General features: G+C 38.6%; 1 protein-coding gene and 1 long non-coding RNA gene across 2 annotated transcripts in view; both read left to right on the top strand.

The window, feature by feature from the left end:
* Nucleotides 1–2,087: 2,087 nt before the first annotated feature.
* Nucleotides 2,088–3,778, top strand: LOC127003151 (uncharacterized). The gene is made up of 3 exons (XR_007756987.1): nucleotides 2,088–2,660; nucleotides 2,854–3,190; nucleotides 3,395–3,778. It is a non-coding gene; the product is annotated as an uncharacterized LOC127003151 (long non-coding RNA).
* A 557-nt stretch (nucleotides 3,779–4,335) lies between these two features.
* LOC127002931 (uncharacterized) overlaps nucleotides 4,336–17,610 on the top strand; it is a 49,944-nt gene continuing 36,669 nt past the window's right edge. The window contains exon 1 of the mRNA XM_050869237.1: nucleotides 4,336–4,598. The gene's annotated coding sequence lies outside the window, so the exon portion shown is untranslated. The remainder of the gene's footprint in view (nucleotides 4,599–17,610) is intronic.

Here is a 17,610-nt window from a genome sequence, read left to right as displayed (position 1 = left end):
ATGTTGTCTTTTCTTCTTTTCTTTGACTCGCTGTAATTGCAAAGTCGGGCGCTCCTGTCTTCCGTCCGTCTGTCTGTGTGTGTCTCTCTCTCTCTCTCTCTCTCTCTCTCTGTCTTTTATGCCTATTCTCTTCTTTTTCTCCTTTTTCTTTTCGCTGTTTCTTCCTTTCTCTTCCTTCTTCCCTTATTTTCTTTATTTTTTCTCTATTATTTATTTTCCTCTTTCTTATTTTCCTTTTCTTTCCCTTCATTCTTCCTTTCTATTTTTTTTTTCCATTTGCTGTTTTCTATTTATTTTCCTTTACCTGATTATCCTTTTCTTATTTTCCTTATTTTCCTCTTTATTTACTTTCTATCAGGTCTTTTAATTTCTTTTGTCTTCCCTTTTCTTCTGTTTTCTCTCTTATCTTTTGTTTTCTTTCTGTTATCCTGTTATCGTCTTTTATCTCCTGTTTCCTCTCCTTCTCCCCTTGTCTTCCCTTCTCTTATCTCCTTCTGTCATGTCTAGTTTTATTCTCTCCTTCTCTTCTTCTTACTGTCTATTTTCATGGTCTCTCATTTTATTCTCTCTCCTCTTCCTCTCCTCCTCCTCCTCCTCCCCTTGTCTTTCCTTGTCTTATCTTGTTATCTTCCCTGATATTTCGTTTCCTCTCCTCTCCTCTGTTTTCCATTATCGCCAACACGGCAGCGCGGGAGGGGTGAGGCCAGCAACGCGGCTCCTCTTGCTAATAACTTCTGGGCTGCGTCGGGGCGCGGTGGTGGCAGGAACCTCGAAGCCGCAGGATAATTATAAGTGAACCATCCTCGTGAGTGAGACCGCGGGGGCCGTGACGCATATGTAAGGTTATGTTAATGCAGGATTGGTTATACTTACATGCACAGATAGATAGATACATACATACATACATACATACATAGGCTACATACATATACATACATACATACAGACAGACAGACAGACAGACAGACAGAGAGGAAGGAAAGAGAAATGTGGGTAGAAGAGAGAGAGAGAGAGAGAGAGAGAGAGAGAGAGAGAGAGAGAGAGAAGAGAAGAGAGAAAAAGAGAAAAGAGAAACGAAGCAGAGGAAAAGATAAAAAAAGAAGAGACGAGGGAAAATAAATTAAATATACACACACACACACACACACACACACACACACACACACACACACACACACACACACACACACACACACTTTTCTTTTATTTTTCTTCTTTACTTCTGTTTCGTTGTTATCGCATTTTCTTTTCTATTTTCCTTTACCTTTTTCTTTTCTTTGTCTTCTACTTCCTTGTCTATTCTGTTTTTGTTTTCTCTCTGCTTTTATTCTTTTGCCTGTTTTCTCTTTTTTTTTTCCTTATGCCTCGTTCGTTTTCTTTTCCTCTTCTTTCTTCTCTTCTTCTCTTCCACACACAGTTTTTTTTAATTTCCTTTCTATTCTGTTTAATTTTCTACCTCCTTTTCATATATTTAATCATTTCATTTTATTTTATTTTCTCTCTCTTCCATTATCACCATTATCCATTTCTCTTCTCCTCTTCTCTCTTCTCCTCTCGTATTCCCTCATCTCCTCTCATTTTTGGTCTTTACCCCTCTTGTCTTATCTACACACACACACACACACACACACACACACACACACACACACACACACACACACACACACGCTGGATTAGTCTCCCGCAGTCTAGGGAACTCCTTAATTAGTTTATCAGCTATCGGTTCAATACTCGCGAAGGAAAAGAAAAGAAGAAAAAAAAGTAGGTTACCGTGAGGAAGGAGAATGGATTTATGGGTGAAAGCGTGTGGGAGGAGGAGGGGTTATGGGGGGAGAGAGAGAGAGAGAGAGAGAGAGAGAGAGAGAGAGAGAGAGAGAGAGAGAGAGATACAAAAAATCTTGATATGAAACAAGAATTAACAGGAAAAACTTATCAGAGAATGAGTCAGAGAGAGAGAGAGAGAGGGGGGGGGTCACTAGCAAAAACAAACAAAACAAAAACAACATCAACAACCAGTAAAACACATCAATCAGTCCACGAAAACTAAGATAAAACACAAATTCATTAACATACGACCCTACTTAACAAACACCATCAAAATCTTACACGAATCAATGCAACGCTTCGGTCCGGGGTCTCGAACTCATCTCGCTGCTTCGAGGCATAACCAAACCGAACCTCAACTGGCAATGATCGGAGCGCAGGGTTGGACGAAGGACTGTGGGCGGACGGACTAACGTGTTTATTGCTGTTTGTGGCTTTATTTTAGTGTTTTGAGGTGAAGATAGGCGTTAGAAAGACATCAGTGACTCTATTCTGTTTATATGAAGTGGATATAGCAAAGAAAACGGCCTGGAAACTATCAAAGCGAAGAAATTACTAATGAAAATCGTGGTAATGGAAACTGTAGAACGCTTGATTGGTAGACTAATGTAATTGTTCCTGGTAACGTTATTTTAGTGTTACGAGGTGAACATAGGCGTTAGAAAGACATCAGTGACTATTCTATTTATACGAAGCTGGAGATAGCAAAGAAAACTACCCAGAAATCCGCAGAAAAGAAGGAATTAGTGATGGAAGTCGTGGTAATGGAGACTGGAGAACGTTTGGTTGGTAGACTAATGTAATTGTTCCTGGTAACGTTATTTTAGTGTTACGAGGTGAACATAGGCGTTAGAAAGACATCAGTGACTATTCTGTTGATCCGAAGTGGAGATAGCAAAGAAAACGACCCAGCAACTGACAGAAGCGAAGAAATTACTAGTGAAGGAAATCGTATTAATGGAAACTGTAGAACGCTTGGTTGGTAGACTAATGTAATTGTTCCTGGTAACGTTATTTTAGTGTTACGAGGTGAACATAGGAGTGAAAAAGATATAAGTGACTCTATTCTGTTGATACGAAGTGGAGATAGCAAAGAAAACGACCCAGAAATCCCCAGAAACGAAGGACTTACTGATGGGACTCGTGGTGATGACAGTGGCGTGAGAGTTGCTTGGTAGACTAATGTAACTGCTTCTGGTGACGTTATTGTAGTGTTTCGAGGTGAACACAGACATTAGAAAGACATAAGTGACTCTATTCTGCTTATACGAAGTGGATATAGCGAAGAAAACGACCTTAAAACTCCCAGAAATGAAGGAAATAATGGTGAAAGTCGTGCTGATGGAGATGGAAGAACGTTTGGTTGGTAGACTAATGTAACTGTTCCTGGTGACGTTATGCTCGTGTTACAAGGTGAACATAGGGATAGCAGAAGTCGTGGTGATGGTGACGGATGAACGTTTGGTTGGTAGACTAATGTAAATGTTCCTGGTGACGTTATGCTAATGTTACAAGGTGGACATAGGGATAGCAGAAGTCGTGGTGATGGTGACGGATGAACGCTTGGAAGGTAGACTAATGTAACTGTTCCTGGTGACGTTATGCTAGTGTTACAAGGTGGACATAGGGATAGCAGAAGTCGTGGTGATGGTGACGGATGAGCACTTGGAAGGTAGACTAATGTAACTGTTCCTGGTGACGTTATGCTAGTGTTACAAGGTGAACATAGGGATAGCTGAAGTGGTGATGGTGACTGAAGAACGCTTGGTTGGTTGACTAATGTAACTGTTCCTGGTGACGTTATGCTAGTGTTACAAGGTGGACATAGGGATAGCAGAAGTCGTGGTGATGGTGACGGATGAGCACTTGGTTGGTAGACTAATGTAACTGTTCCTGGTGACTTTATGCTCGTGTTACAAGGTGGACATAGGGATAGCAGAAGTCGTGGTGATGGTGACGGATGAGCACTTGGTTGGTAGACTAATGTAACTGTTCCTGGTGACTTTATGCTCGTGTTACAAGGTGGACATAGGGATAGCTGAAGTCGTGGTGATGGTGACGGATGAACGCTTGGTTGGTAGACTAATGTAACTGTTCCTGGTGACGTTATGCTCGTGTTACAAGGTGGACATAGGGATAGCAGAAGTCGTGGTGATGGTGACGGATGAACGCTTGGTTGGTAGACTAATGTAACTGTTCCTGGTGACGTTATGCTAATGTTACAAGGTGGACATAGGGATAGCAGAAGTCGTGGTGATGGTGACGGATGAACGCTTGGTTGGTAGACTAATGTAACTGTTCCTGGTGACGTTATGCTAATGTTACAAGGTGGACATAGGGATTGCAGAAGTCGTGTTGATGGTGACTTTAGAACGCTTGGAAGGTAGACTAATGTAACTGTTCCTGGTGACGTTATGCTAATGTTACAAGGTGAACATAGGGATAGCTGAAGTTGTGGTGATGGTGACGGATGAGCACTTGGAAGGTAGACTAATGTAACTGTTCCTGGTGACGTTATGCTCGTGTTACAAGGTGAACATGGGATAGCAGAAGTCGTGGTGATGGTGACGGATGAACGCTTGGAAGGTAGACTAATGTAACTGTTCCTGGTGACGTTATGCTAATGTTACAAGATGAACATAGGGATAGCAGAAGTCGTGGTGATGGTGATGGTGTGAGTTGCCGCCACCACACGCCGCTGCCCGTCGCTTCACTGCCTGACGTATGATGCAAGAAGACGCTGCGCTAATCCACGACTCCGCTTTGCCCTTAAGGTGAGTTATGTTGCTTTTCTCACTGTTTTTCGTGGTTGCAGGGTTAAAACGAACAACTGGTATAGACTAACGATATTTCTTGTCATTCTTGTTCTATCAATTGCCTATACATAGCTAAGTAAAGAGCAGGAAAATGAACCCAGAAATGTCACTTGTTCAAAACTCCGACTCTCCATCTGATTCGGTTCGGTTCGCTCGCCAATCGCACCTCTTCAAGCGGCTACAAAGGCCCTCATTTAGTGGAAGATCCCACCCTCTTTACAGCGTTGGGTACGGCTCTGGGTTGTTACTCTCCCTAAACTGATCTATAGTGAATCTTTGAGGTTAGTGCTATAAGGAGGATGAAAAGAGAGGAATGAATAAGAGGGAAAAGGAGAGGGAAGATGAACAGAGAGGAGGAGATGAGAGAGGAAGGATGAAAAAAACAGACAGGAGAGAGAGAGAGAGAAAGAAGAGGGAGGTATGGGAAGGGGGAGAAAGAAGAAGAAGGACGAGAGAGGGAGGAAGGAGGTAAAGGAAGGGAAGTAGAAGAGAAGGGAAGGAAAAAAGAGGGAGATAACCGGAGCGTGGGGGAAGGAGTGAGGGAGAGAAGAGAGAAGGGAGAATGGCATGGGAGATACAGGACAGTGCAAGGGAGAAGAGAAGGGAGAAGGGAGAAGGGAGGGAAGCGAAGGGTGATGGAGGGAAGGTTAACAAGTCAGGTATTCCAATATTGGCTTCCTCTTTCTGGTAGACGGACGTGGAGAGAGAGAGAGAGAGAGAGAGAGAGAGAGAGAGAGAGAGAGAGAGAGAGAGAGAGAGAGAGAGAGAGAGAGAGAGAGAGAGAGAGATAGAGAGAGAGGAAAGAGAGGGAGGAAAGAGAAGGGAAAGAGTAGGAAGAGAGAGAGAGAGAGAGAGAGAGAGAGAGAGAGAGAGAGAGAGAGAGAGAGAGAGAGAGAGAGAGAGAGAGAGAGAGTGTAGCAAGTTTGCCATTGTTTTCAGGCTATTGGTCAGCGTAATAGCATGTTGGCGTACGACAATAGTACACTCGTGAGATTCATTCAGCATTGATCCACTAACTTGGGTTCATAATACGTGTTCAAATTCCATTCACTAACTTTAGTCTTCGGGGTCTGCCTGGGGAATATTGCCTCTTCAAGTTATTAAGGGCTTGTATACCAGGGATGGAGGATTCGTATGCTGTATTCCGTATTCGAATGTATCTGGATAACGAATTTGGGGGTATTCGTATTCGTATCCCAAAACACAACTCGTACTCACTCTAGCCCTGGTGTATACAAGGGTGGGTTGAAGCCGTGAGTGGATAGGCGTGGGTTGGCGTGTGTGGGAAGGAGGATGGGGAAGAAAAGGAGTCAAGGGAAGGGAAGACTGGAGAGAGGGAGGAAGGGGAAGGAAAGAAAGAAAAGAAATGAAGGAAGGAGAGAAGTCAAGGGAAGGGAAGACTGGAGGAAGGGAGGAAGGGGAAGGAAAGAAAGAAAAGAAATGAAGGAAGGAAAGGAGTCCAGGGAAGGGAAGACTGGAGAGAGGGAGGAAGGGGAAGGAAAGGAAGAAAAGAAATGAAGGAAGGAGAGAACTCAAGGGAAGGGGAGACTGGAGAAAGGGAGGAAGGGGAAGGAAAGGAAAGCAAGGAAGGAAAGGGAGGAAGGGAAGGAGGAAGGAGAAGGGAGAGAGAGAGAGAGAGAGAGAGAGAGAGAGAGAGAGAGAGAGAGAGAGAGAGAGAGAGAGAGAGAGAGAGAGACCCCCCTCCCCATTAAAAAGCTGAAATAGTCCCTCCGGTTTTAATTCTGCAACTCCCATTAGTGTCCTTCAACCCTTCCTTTCCTTGCTAATCCCTTATTTTCCCTCTTTAATCCCCTTCCCCTCCCTTATTAAATCCTTCCCCTTTCCTTAATTCATTCCTCTTTCCTTAATTCCTTCTTTCTTTCCTCTCTTCCTTTTCTTCTCTAATTCCTTCTTCTTTCCTTGACTTATTCTCTCTTTCCTCTGTTTCCTTTTTTTCCCTCTCAATTCCTTTTCTTCTTTCTTGATTAACTTTTCTTTTTCTTTCCTTATTCTTCTTTCTTCTTTTCCTTGATCTCCTTTTCTTCTTTAACTTCTTTTTTCTTCAATTTCTTCGTTTTCCTTTTCATTTACTTCTTTTTTTTTCCTTACTCTCTTTCTCCTCTTTTCTTGTCCTTTTCTCTTCTCTCCTCCATTTCTTGTTTTCTTTCTTCCACTCCTTCTCTTCTCCTTTCTTCTCTTTTTCTTCTTATTCCCTTTCCTTCTTTCCTTTAATCCCCTTTTTCTTCTTTTTTTAATCCTTTCTCTCCTCTCCTCAGTTTCTTGTTTTCTTTCTTTTCTATTCTTTTTCTTCTTTATCTTCTTCCTTCCTTCCTTTTCTTCTTTTTCTTTTTTCTTGTCTTCCTTCTTTCTCATCCTTTTATGTATCTTTCTCTTTCCTCCATCTCTCCCTCCCTCTCTCTCTCCCTCTCTCTTATATCCCTTCCTCCCTTTCTTCTTTTCTTCCTTTTTTTGTTATCTTCGTCTCCTTTGGCTTCTTCCTTTTTATCTCTTTTCTTCTCCCCTCTCTTCTTCTCTTTCTCTTCCCATTCTTTTCTCCTTTTTTTACCTTCCTTTTTTCTCTCCTCGTTTTTAACCTTTTATATCTATCTTTTCTTTCTTTCCTCTCTTCTTTCTTTCTCCTTCCTCTTTTCTCTCCTTCGTTCTTTACCTCCTTTATCTTCCTTTCTTCCTTCTTCCTCCTTCTTTCTTCTCTCTTCCTCTTCTCTTCTTTTCTCCTTTTCTTCCTTTCTCTTCTTCTTAAACCTTTTCTCTCTTCCCATCTCTTCCTCCTTTCTCTTTCTTTCTCTCTCTCTCTCTCCATCTCTCTCTTTCCTCTCTTTTTCCTCTCTCTTCTCTCTCTCTCTCTCTCTCTCTCTCTCTTTCTTTATCGCTCTCCCCCTCCATCTCTCATTTTCTCCCTTTTCCTTCTTTCTTTCACTTAAACCTTTTCTCCCGTTCCCCATCTCCCTCTCTCCCTCCTCTTTCATTCTTCTTTCTATCCTTCTCTTTCCTCTCCCCCCCTCTCTCCCTCTCTCATAACCTCTCACACCAAATCATCTGCCATAAGCAACCTTCCATAATGCAGTCTTTAAGTGGGTCCAATGAAGCGTGGTCTCGTATCCTCGTTCATTTCTAAGTGGTCAGTTCGAGGCCTGATGGATGCGCCTCTCCTGGGCCGAGTAGACGCAGCTGGAAAGGTGCTGGAAAGGTGCTGGAGTCAAGGTTTCTATGTCGGTATCCTCAGCCTCTACTCCCTCTGCCTCTCACGTGAACTGCTTCCAAAGGCCGAACGGGAGAGTAAAGAAAGTGCAATAAGAAAGAAGGAATTAAGGAAAGAGGAATGAATTAAGGGAAGGGGAAGGAATTGAGGAAAGAAGAAGGAATTATAGAAGAAAAGGAAGAAAAGAAGAGAGGGGGGAAAGGAGAGAGAAAGGGGGTAGAGGAAAGAGAAAGATAGAGAGAAGAATGAAAGAGGAGGGAGAGAGGGAAATGGTGAAAGGGAGAAAAGGTTTAAGTGAAAGAAGGAAGAAAGGAAAAGGCAGAAAAGGAGAGAGAGATGGAGGGGGAGAGAGAGAAAGAAAGAGAAAGGAGGGAAGGGAGAGATGGGGAAGGAGAGAAAAGGTTTAAGTGAAAGAAGGAAGAAAGGAAAAGGCAGAAAAGGAGAGAGAGATGGAGGGGAAGAGAGAGAGAGAAAGAAAGAGAAAGGAGGGAAGAAGAGGAAAGAGAGGTTCAGGAGGAAGGAGGAAGAAAGGAAGATAAAGGAGGTAAAGAACGAAGGGAGAAAGAGAGAAGGAGAGAGAGAAAGAGAGAAAGAAGGAGAGGGAGGAGAGATAAAAGAGATAGATATATAAAAGGTTAAGAAGGAGGAGAGAAAAAAGGAAGGAAGAAAAAAAGGGAAAAGAATGGGAAGAGAAAGAGAGGAAGAGAGGAGTGAAGAAAAGAGAAAGAAGGAAGAAGCCAAAGAAGACGAAGATGACAGAAAAGACACATAAATACTTGGAAGAAAAGATGAAAAGAAAAAAGAGGAATTGTAAAAGAGGAAAGAAAACGAGGAAAAGAGGAGGGAAAATAAAAAAGTTCACTGACGCAGATAAATAAGTGTAGGAAAAGATGAAAAGGAAAAGGAGGAATTGTAAAAGAGGAAGGAAAAACGAGGAAAAGAGGAGGGAAAATAAAAAGTACATTGACGCAGATAAATAATTGCAGGAAAAGATGAAAAGGAAAAGGAGGAATTGTAAAAGAGGAAGGAAAAAGGAGGAAAAGAAGGAAGGAAAAATAAGAAGTACATTGACGCAGATACAAGAAAAGATGAAAAGGAAAAGAAGGAATTGTAAAAGAGGAAAGAAAAGGGAGGAAAAGAGGGAGGGAAAAGTGGAAAGAGGAAGGGAAAGGAAAACACACAGTAAGAAATGAAAAGAAAAAAAAGAGATAGGAAAGGAGCAGAGTAAAAAGCGAGGGAAAAGAAAAGTAGAAAAAGAGGAAAGGGAAATTAGAAAAGCAAGGGAAAGAAAACGTAAGAAAAGGAGAGAAAAGGAACACACTGAAAAAAACGGGAAAAGATCTTAGAAAAAACAAAACAAAAACGGGAAAAGGAAAAAGAGAAAGGAAATCTGACATGAAAGAGATCAGCGACGGAGGAGGAAGGGAGAGATAGAAGAGGAAGAAGAGGAACACAGAGTAAATAGTAGACAGAGAAAGGAAGAGTGAAAAATAGGAAGGGAAAAGATCGGAAGAAGAAAAAGATTAAAGAGGAGGAAGGTGCAGAATAAAAGAACATTGTAAATAAGAAAAACAGGAAATAAGAAAGAAGGAGAAAGTTAAAAAAAGGCAGGAAAAGATAGCAAGGAAAGAAGGACAATAAAGAAAAGGAAGGATAGAAGAAACGAAAAGTAAGAAGGGAAGGGAAAGAAAACGTAAGAAAAGGAAAGGAAAGGAACACAGAATAAAAAAAAAAAGAAAACAGTAAATAAGAAGGAAGGGGAAACTATAAAAAAAGTCAGGAAAAGATAGCAAGGAAGAAAAGGAAAAAGCGGAGAAAGAGGCAGAATAAAAAAATATAGTAAATAAGAAAAACAGGAAATAAGAAGGAAGGAGAAACTAAAAAAAAAAGGCAGGAAAAGATAGCAAGGAAGAAAAGACCAAGAAAAAGAAAAGAAAGGAGAAAAGAAAACGAAAAATATACAAGGAAGGAATCGCAATAAAAAAAACAAAAAAATAAAGGAAGGGAAAACATCACAAGAAAAAAAAAAGCAACCACAAAAAAAATGAAGACGCAAAAAAAAGAGAGAGAAAGAGATGATCCCGACATGAAAGAGGCAAGCGACGGAGGAGCGGGCCGGGTCTATTCCTTTTCCCTCACACCTGCCTCGCCTCTAATTACCCCGGACACGCAGAGATTAACTTACCTGAGCGGGCGATGGCGTGACCTGTAGCCATCGCGTCCGCCAGTAGAACCCGGATGAGTAACACGCAGGAGGCCGCGGCGATGCTAAATACCTGGCGCTTACCCGGACCGAAATACTCACCTGGGCCGTTATTTTGAGAAGACTTGGCGTGGATGCAGGGAGAGTATGGGCATAGACTCCGTATCCTTGATGGGTGTCGGGAGAGCTTTGCCGCAACTGCTCGCCAGATAAGCGGGCAACCCTCACGCTCTCTCTACCCTCCATCCCCCCTACATACCACACATTATATATATATATTATCATACACTTATTATCCTTATCTCTTATCCCACTTCATGCTCCCTGTTACTTATGTTAGACGCCAGTTCTGAATCGCTATCTGTAATTGTTCACTCGTAAGTCCACGAAGAATTTATAAAAGTTATGGTGGTGTTTTTCTAAGGATGTGAGGAAACAAGTGTTATAGGTGGAATTGCTGAAGTGGAGAGAGAGAGAGAGAGAGAGAGAGAGAGAGAGAGAGAGAGAGAGAGAGAGTGTGTCCATTCTAAAAATATAGCCTAATACATCTCCGGACCGATTTATTTTGCGGTGAGTGTATTTATATCTTTATTTTTTATTTTTCACTTATTATCCTTAAATCTTATCCCATTTCATGCAAAAGTGGATTTAAAAAGCAGAAACTGAGCGGGCAGAAGATATGTTACATAGTGTTGTGTTTTAGCGGTGCTCAAATTTATAGTATATCTTATTAATAACAAAACGAACTGAAATGAAAATGTGACTTCACGGGTCCATGCGCATTACCAGTGGGGGGCTACATGCAGAATTTGGTGAAGCTAAGTAAAAAAATGAAGTCAGGACGCCTTTTTTTGTTTTGAGAGTTTGCCCGCCTAATATTTAAGCAGTTCCGCGGACACTCGTCAAAGGATACCATGGTACGGGATATTTTGAGAAGGCTGATGGCGTGGATGCGTGGGGGGTATGCGGGTGAGAGGGGAATGGATGTTGAGTGTCTGGGTATGGACAGCTAAGGTGGTGTTAGTGCTGAAAAAAGAATAAGGATATGTGTTTTCTGTTTGATTCTGTTTATGTTTGTTTATGTATAGGTTTGAGTGGTATTTTTTTATTTTTTTTTTGCCCTCTTTTTCTTTCTCGGGTTCTTCAATGAGCCTTGTTACCTCCTCTTCCTTCCTCTTTTCTTTCCTTTTCATGCCTTTTTGTGTGTGTTTGAGTATGTGTGTGCGTGTGTGTGTGTGTGTTTGTGTGGGTGAGCAGCTGATGTGACTGTAATAGCGAAGGAACAAAAGAGGAGTGTATGGTATGTGTTTGAGTGAGGATTGTTTGTGTTTGTGGAAAGCCAACGTTGTGATTGTTACAGGGAGAGAACAAAGGAAGTGTGTGTGTGTGTGTGTGTTTGTGTGTGTGTGTGTGTTTGTGTGCGTGTGTTTGTGGGCGGGCGGACAGCTGACGTGATTGTAACAGGGCGGGAACAAAGGGCGTGCGTGTGAGGCGACCGGACTGTTTTTGTGGAAGGGTGCAAGGAAGGAGCGAGTAAATAAGCAAGGAATGATAATACTATGTTATTTACCTGAATTTAGTGTGTGTGTGTGTGTGTGTGTGTGTGTGTGTGTGTGTGTGTATATATGTGTGTGTGTGTGTGTGTGTGTGTGTGTGTGTGTGTGTGTGTATACTGACCCACGAACACACACACATACACACACACCCAGAGACAGGCACTTCCGTATTCCTGCATGCAATAATAATAAGCTACTTTATCTACATTTTATCTTTCCAATGATACATAAAATTACACATATTCTCACTTCTAATACACACACACTTGCATGAATGTGTGTGTGTGTGTGTGTGTGTGTGTGTGTGTGTGTGTGTGTGTGTGTGTGTGTGTGTGTGTGTGTGTGTGTGTGTGTGCCGTTCAATATATTATTAATCGGTGTGTGTTTGACGCGAGTAAAGAAAAAAAAAAGAATATTGTGAATTACTTGTTTAATACCGTGTGTGTGTGTGTGTGTGTGTGTGTGTGTGTGTGTGTGTGTGTGTGTGTGTGTGTGTGTGTGTACCATTGATTTTGGGTAGATAATTTAGAGAGAGAGAGAGAGAGAGAGAGAGAGAGAGAGAGAGAGAGAATAACCTTGATTTGCCTGATTTATTGTTTTGATGCATAAATGTAATTGCTCTCTCTCTCTCTGTCTCTCTCTCTCTCTATCTATCTATCTATCTATCACCCTCCCTCCCCCTCGGTGACAGCACTGAAAAATGGAAGGTTGAAAATATAGCACAGTTCTTAATACGCAAACAAATGTATTTCATCATTAAGACAACACTTGCGCACGTTTCCCTCGTGTGTGTTGTGTTGTGTTGCAGTGTGTTGGGTGATATTTCCCTCGCGTGTTTTGTGTTGCAGTGTGTGTGTGTGTGTGTGTGTGTTCCATGAGAGAAGAAATAGAGAGAGTTTGATTACAGGAAAAATATAGACGATTGCAACAGAGGGAAAGAAATATAGGTAGAAATGATGAAGGCAGTTTTATTAGAGAAGATTATATATGTGTTGCAGTCTGTTTGTGTGTGTTCCATGAGAGAAGAAATAGAGAGAGTTTGATTACAGGAAAAATATAGACGATTGCAACAGAGGAATATAAATATGTTTAGAAATAATGATCGCAGTTTTGTTAGAGAAGATTATATATGTGTTGCAGTGTGTGTTCGTGTGTGTGTTCCATGAGAGAAGAAATAGAGAGTTTGATTACAAGAGAAATATAGACGATTGCAATAGAGGAATAGAAATATGTATAGAAATAATGATAGTTTTAATAGAGAAGATTATATATCGTGTGCTTTGTGTTGCAGTGTTTTTGTGTGTGTGTTCCATCAGAGAAGAGACGAGAGTTTGATTACAGGAGAAATATAGACGATTGCAATAGAGGAATATAAATATGTATAGAAATAATGATAGTTTTAATAGAGAAGATTATATAGACAAGTACATTAGTCGAAACAGGAAGACAAATGGAAATGAAGACACAATATATAGACAAGAATATTATGAAAGAGGAGAAATATAGACGATTGCAATAGGGGAATATAAATATGTATAAAAATAATGATAGTTTTAATAGAGAAGATTATATAGACCAGTGCATTAGTCGAAACAGGAAGACAGATGGAAATGAAGACACAATATATAGACAAGAATATTATGAAAGAGGAGAAATATAGACGATTGCAATATGGGAATATAAATATGTATATAAATAATGATAGTTTTTATAGAGAAGATTATATAGACAAGTGCATTAGTCGAAACAGGAAGACAGATGGAAATGAAGACACAATATATAGACAAGAATATTATGAAAGAGGAGAAATATAGACGATTGCAAAATAGGGGAATATAAATATGTATAGAAATAATGATAGTTTTAATAGAGAAGATTATATAGACGAGTGCATTAGGCGAGACAGGAAGACAGATGGAAATGGACACAATATATAGACAAGAATATTATGAAAGAAGAGAAATATAGACGATTGCAATAGGGGAATATAAATATGTATAGAAATAATGATAGTTTTAATAGAGAAGATTATATAGACGAGTGCATTAGAAGAAAGAGAAAGACAGATGGAAATAAAAACACAAGATATAGACAAAATAATTTCATGAAAGAGGAGAAATCTTGATCATTGCAATAAAGAAAAAAATGCAGATAAAAATAGACTTAGAATTTAACGAAAGAGAAATATAGACGATTGCATTAGAGGAAAAGAGATTGAGATAAAGATGTAGATAAGAACTTTAGATAAAAATATAATGAATGAGAGGAAATATAGACGATTGAATTAGACAAAAAGAGATACGGATAAGAACATAGACACAAGAAATACAGAGAAAGAATTTAATTAAGAGAAAAATATACAAGTTTCATTAGAAAAGAAAAAATATAAATGGAAAATACAGTAAATATATAAATGATAAATAAACAGAGATATAGAGTAAAAATATATAGACAGGAAATACAGGGAAGAGTTTAATAGTGAAGAGGAAATACAAATGCAAAATAAAGATAAAAAAAAGTATAGACGTAAAAAAAAAAAATCAATAACTTAATTAGAAAAGGAGAAATACAGGGAAGCGTTTAATCAAAAGAAACATAGACATCAATTTCACTAGAGAAGAAGAAATACAAAAAGAAAACAAAAAAAGACAAAAAAAGTATTGGCGTAAAAAACAAACAAAAATATCAACAACTTAATTAGAAAAGGAGAAATACAGGGAAGAGTTTAATCAAAAGAAACATAGACATCAATTTCACTAGAGAAGAGGAAATACAAAAACAAAAACAAAAAAAGACAAAAAAAGTATAGGCGTAAAAAAAAAAAAAAATATCAACAACTTAATTACAAAAGGAGAAATAAAGGGAAGCATTTAATCAAAAGAAACATAGACATCAATTTCACTACAGAAGAAGAAATACAAAAACAAAAACAAAAAAAGACAAAAAAAGTATAGACGTTAAAAAAGAAAACAAAAATATCAACAACTTAATTACAAAAGGAGAAATAAAGGGAAGCATTTAATCAAAAGAAACATAGACATCAATTTCACTACAGAAGAAGAAACACAAAAACAAAAACAAAAAAAGACAAAAAAAGTATAGGCGTAAAAAACAAACAAAAATATCAATAACTTAATTACAAAAGGAGAAATAAAGGGAAGAGTTTAATCAAAAGAAACATAGACATCAATTTCACTACAGAAGAAGAAATACAAAAACAAAAACAAAAAAAGACAAAAAAAGTATAGACGTTAAAAAAGAAAACAAAAATATCAACAACTTAATTAGAAAAGGAGAAATACAGGGAAGAGTTTAATCAAAAGAAACATAGACATCAATTTCACTAGAGAAGAGGAAATACAAAAACAAAAACAAAAAAAGACAAAAAAAGTATAGACATAAAAAACAAACAAAAATATCAACAACTTAATTAGAAAAGAAGAAATACAGGGAAGCGTTTAATCAAAAGAAACATAGACATCAATTTCACAAGAGAAGAGGAAATTTAAAAACAAAACAAAACAAAAAAAAAAAAAGTACAGACGTAAAAAAAAAAAAAATATCAACAACTTAATTAGAAAAGGAGAAATACAAGGAAGAGTTTAATCAAAAGAAACATAGACATCAATTTCACTAGAGAAGAAGAAATACAAAAACAAAAACAAAACAAAATTATAGACGTAAAAACAAACCAAAATATCAACAACTTAATTAGAAAAGGGGAAACTAATCCAGAGAAACATAGACAAGAGATATAGATGAAAAGTATAGATTTTTTTTTTTACAGCGAAGGAAACAGCTCAAGGGCAAAAAAACAACAACAAAAAAAACAATAATGAAAAAAAAAGAACACAAGATTAAGAATATAAGAGAAAACATCAACAATTTAATTAGAGAAGAATATAATATAGGTAAAAAAAAAACAGACGAGCAATACAGACAAACTAATTAAACAGAAACACAGAGATCCGATTCATTAGCCGAGAGAAATACAAGTGAAAATAACGGACAAAATAACATAAATAAGAAATACATACAGCGTGGATTCATACTCTTATTCTTATGTATGAAGTGGAACGTTGAATTTTGTTAGCGAAGGAGGATCAAAGAGAAAGGAACTACACGGAGATACGGATAAAGGAAGGGATGATATAAGAGGTTAGAAGATTAAAGATGAGAAATGTGTAATAGAAGATAAAGAATGAGTTATAGAGATAGTGAAGGGACTCGACTTTTTTTTTGTTTTGTTTTTTGTTTTAATGATTCATAGAACGATATCGTGCTTCCTTTCTTTCTTTCTTTTCTTTCTTTCTTCTCTTCTTTCTCTTCTTCTTCCTTTCGTTTCTCTCTCTTCCATTCTTTCATGCTTTATTTCTTTCTTTCATGTTTTCTTTCATGCTTCCTTCCTTCCTTCCTTCCTTTTTTCTTCCTTTCTTCCTTACTTCATTCCTCTTTTCCTTCCTTTCTTCCTATTTTCCTTCCTTTTTTCTTCCTTTCTTCCTTACTTCCTTCCTCTTTTCCTTCCTTTCTTCCTATTTTCTTTCCTTTCTTCCTTCCTTTTTTCCTTCCTATCTTCTTTCCTTCCTTCCTCCCTTTCTTCTTTCCTTCCTCTCCCTTACTTCCTTCCTTCCTTTTTTCTCCCATTCTTTCTTTTTTTTCTTCCTTTCTTCCTTACTTCCTTCCTCGTTTCCTTCCTTTCTTCTTTCCTTCCTTCCTCTCTTTTTCTCTTTCCTTCCTCTCCCTTCCTTCCTTACATCCCTCCTACCGTGTGTGTGTGTGTGTGTGTGTGTGTGTGTGTGTGTGTGTGTGTGTGTGTGTGTGTGTGTGTGCGTTCTTTGCGTTTTACAATGTGTGTTTTATATCAGAGAAAAAAACACAGTAAACTTAAATCTGCTCACCATACAAAGGCAAGACTATTTTTATGCGTGTTTATTTCCAGCTTATCTTCCTCGTAATTCAGACACACAATGCTAACCCTCCCACGTCCTTTGTGTTGCGGGTTTACACTGTGTTGTATTAGAGAGGAAATATTACAGACTACGAGCTACGCGATACAGACAGACATTTTTTTTCTCATATAATTCAGACTGTTTCGTTTCTGTGTCTGTCTTCCTGTCTTCTGTGTTTTCTTCTCTGTCTTCCTTCTTCTATAATTTGTGTTGTTGAACTAAGGATACAGACAGTCGCATATCAGTTTGAAGACCTCGCCATTCTTTCTCATATAATTCAGACTGTTTCGTTTCTGTGTCTGTCTTTCTGTCTTCTGTTTCTTCTTCTCTGTCTTCCTTCTTCTATAATTTGTGTTGTTGAACTAAGGATACAGACAGTCGCACATCAGTTTGAAGACCTCGACATTTTTTTCTCATATAATTCAGACTGTTTTAATTTCTGTCTGTCTTCCTGTCTTCTGTGTCTTCTTCTCTTTCTTTCTTCCTTCTTCTATAATTTGTGTTGTTGAACTAAGGATACAGACAGTCGCATATCAGTTTGAAGACCTCGCCATTCTTTCTCATATAATTCAGACTGTTTCATTTCTGTGTCTGTCTTCCTGTCTTCTGTTTCTTCTTCTCTGTCTTCCTTCTTCTATAATTTGTGTTTTATTAGAGAGGAAATTATTATGAACTAAGGATACAGACAGGCATATCAGTTTGAAGACCTCGACATTCTTTCTCATATAATTCAGACTGTTTCATTTCTGTGTCTGTCTTTCTGTGTTCTGTGTCTTCTTCTCTGTCTTCCTTCTTCTATAATTTGTGTTGTATTAGAGAAGAAATTATTATGAACTAAGAATACAGACAGGCATATCAGTTTGAAGACCTCGACATTTTTTTCTCATATAATTCAGACGGTTTCATTTCTGTGTCTGTCTTCCTGTCCTCTGTTTTCTTCTCTGTCTTCCTTCTTCTATAATTTGTGTTGTTGAACTAAGGATACAGACACTCGCATGATAGTTTGAAGACCTCGACATTCTTTCTCATATAATTCAGACTG

This window comes from Eriocheir sinensis, chromosome 24 (genome assembly GCF_024679095.1).
Source record: "Eriocheir sinensis breed Jianghai 21 chromosome 24, ASM2467909v1, whole genome shotgun sequence".
In the NCBI taxonomy this organism is placed as follows: domain Eukaryota; kingdom Metazoa; phylum Arthropoda; class Malacostraca; order Decapoda; family Varunidae; genus Eriocheir; species Eriocheir sinensis.
The sequence above is the reverse complement of the archived record's forward strand: the minus strand, read 5'-3'. Positions and strand labels throughout refer to the sequence as shown.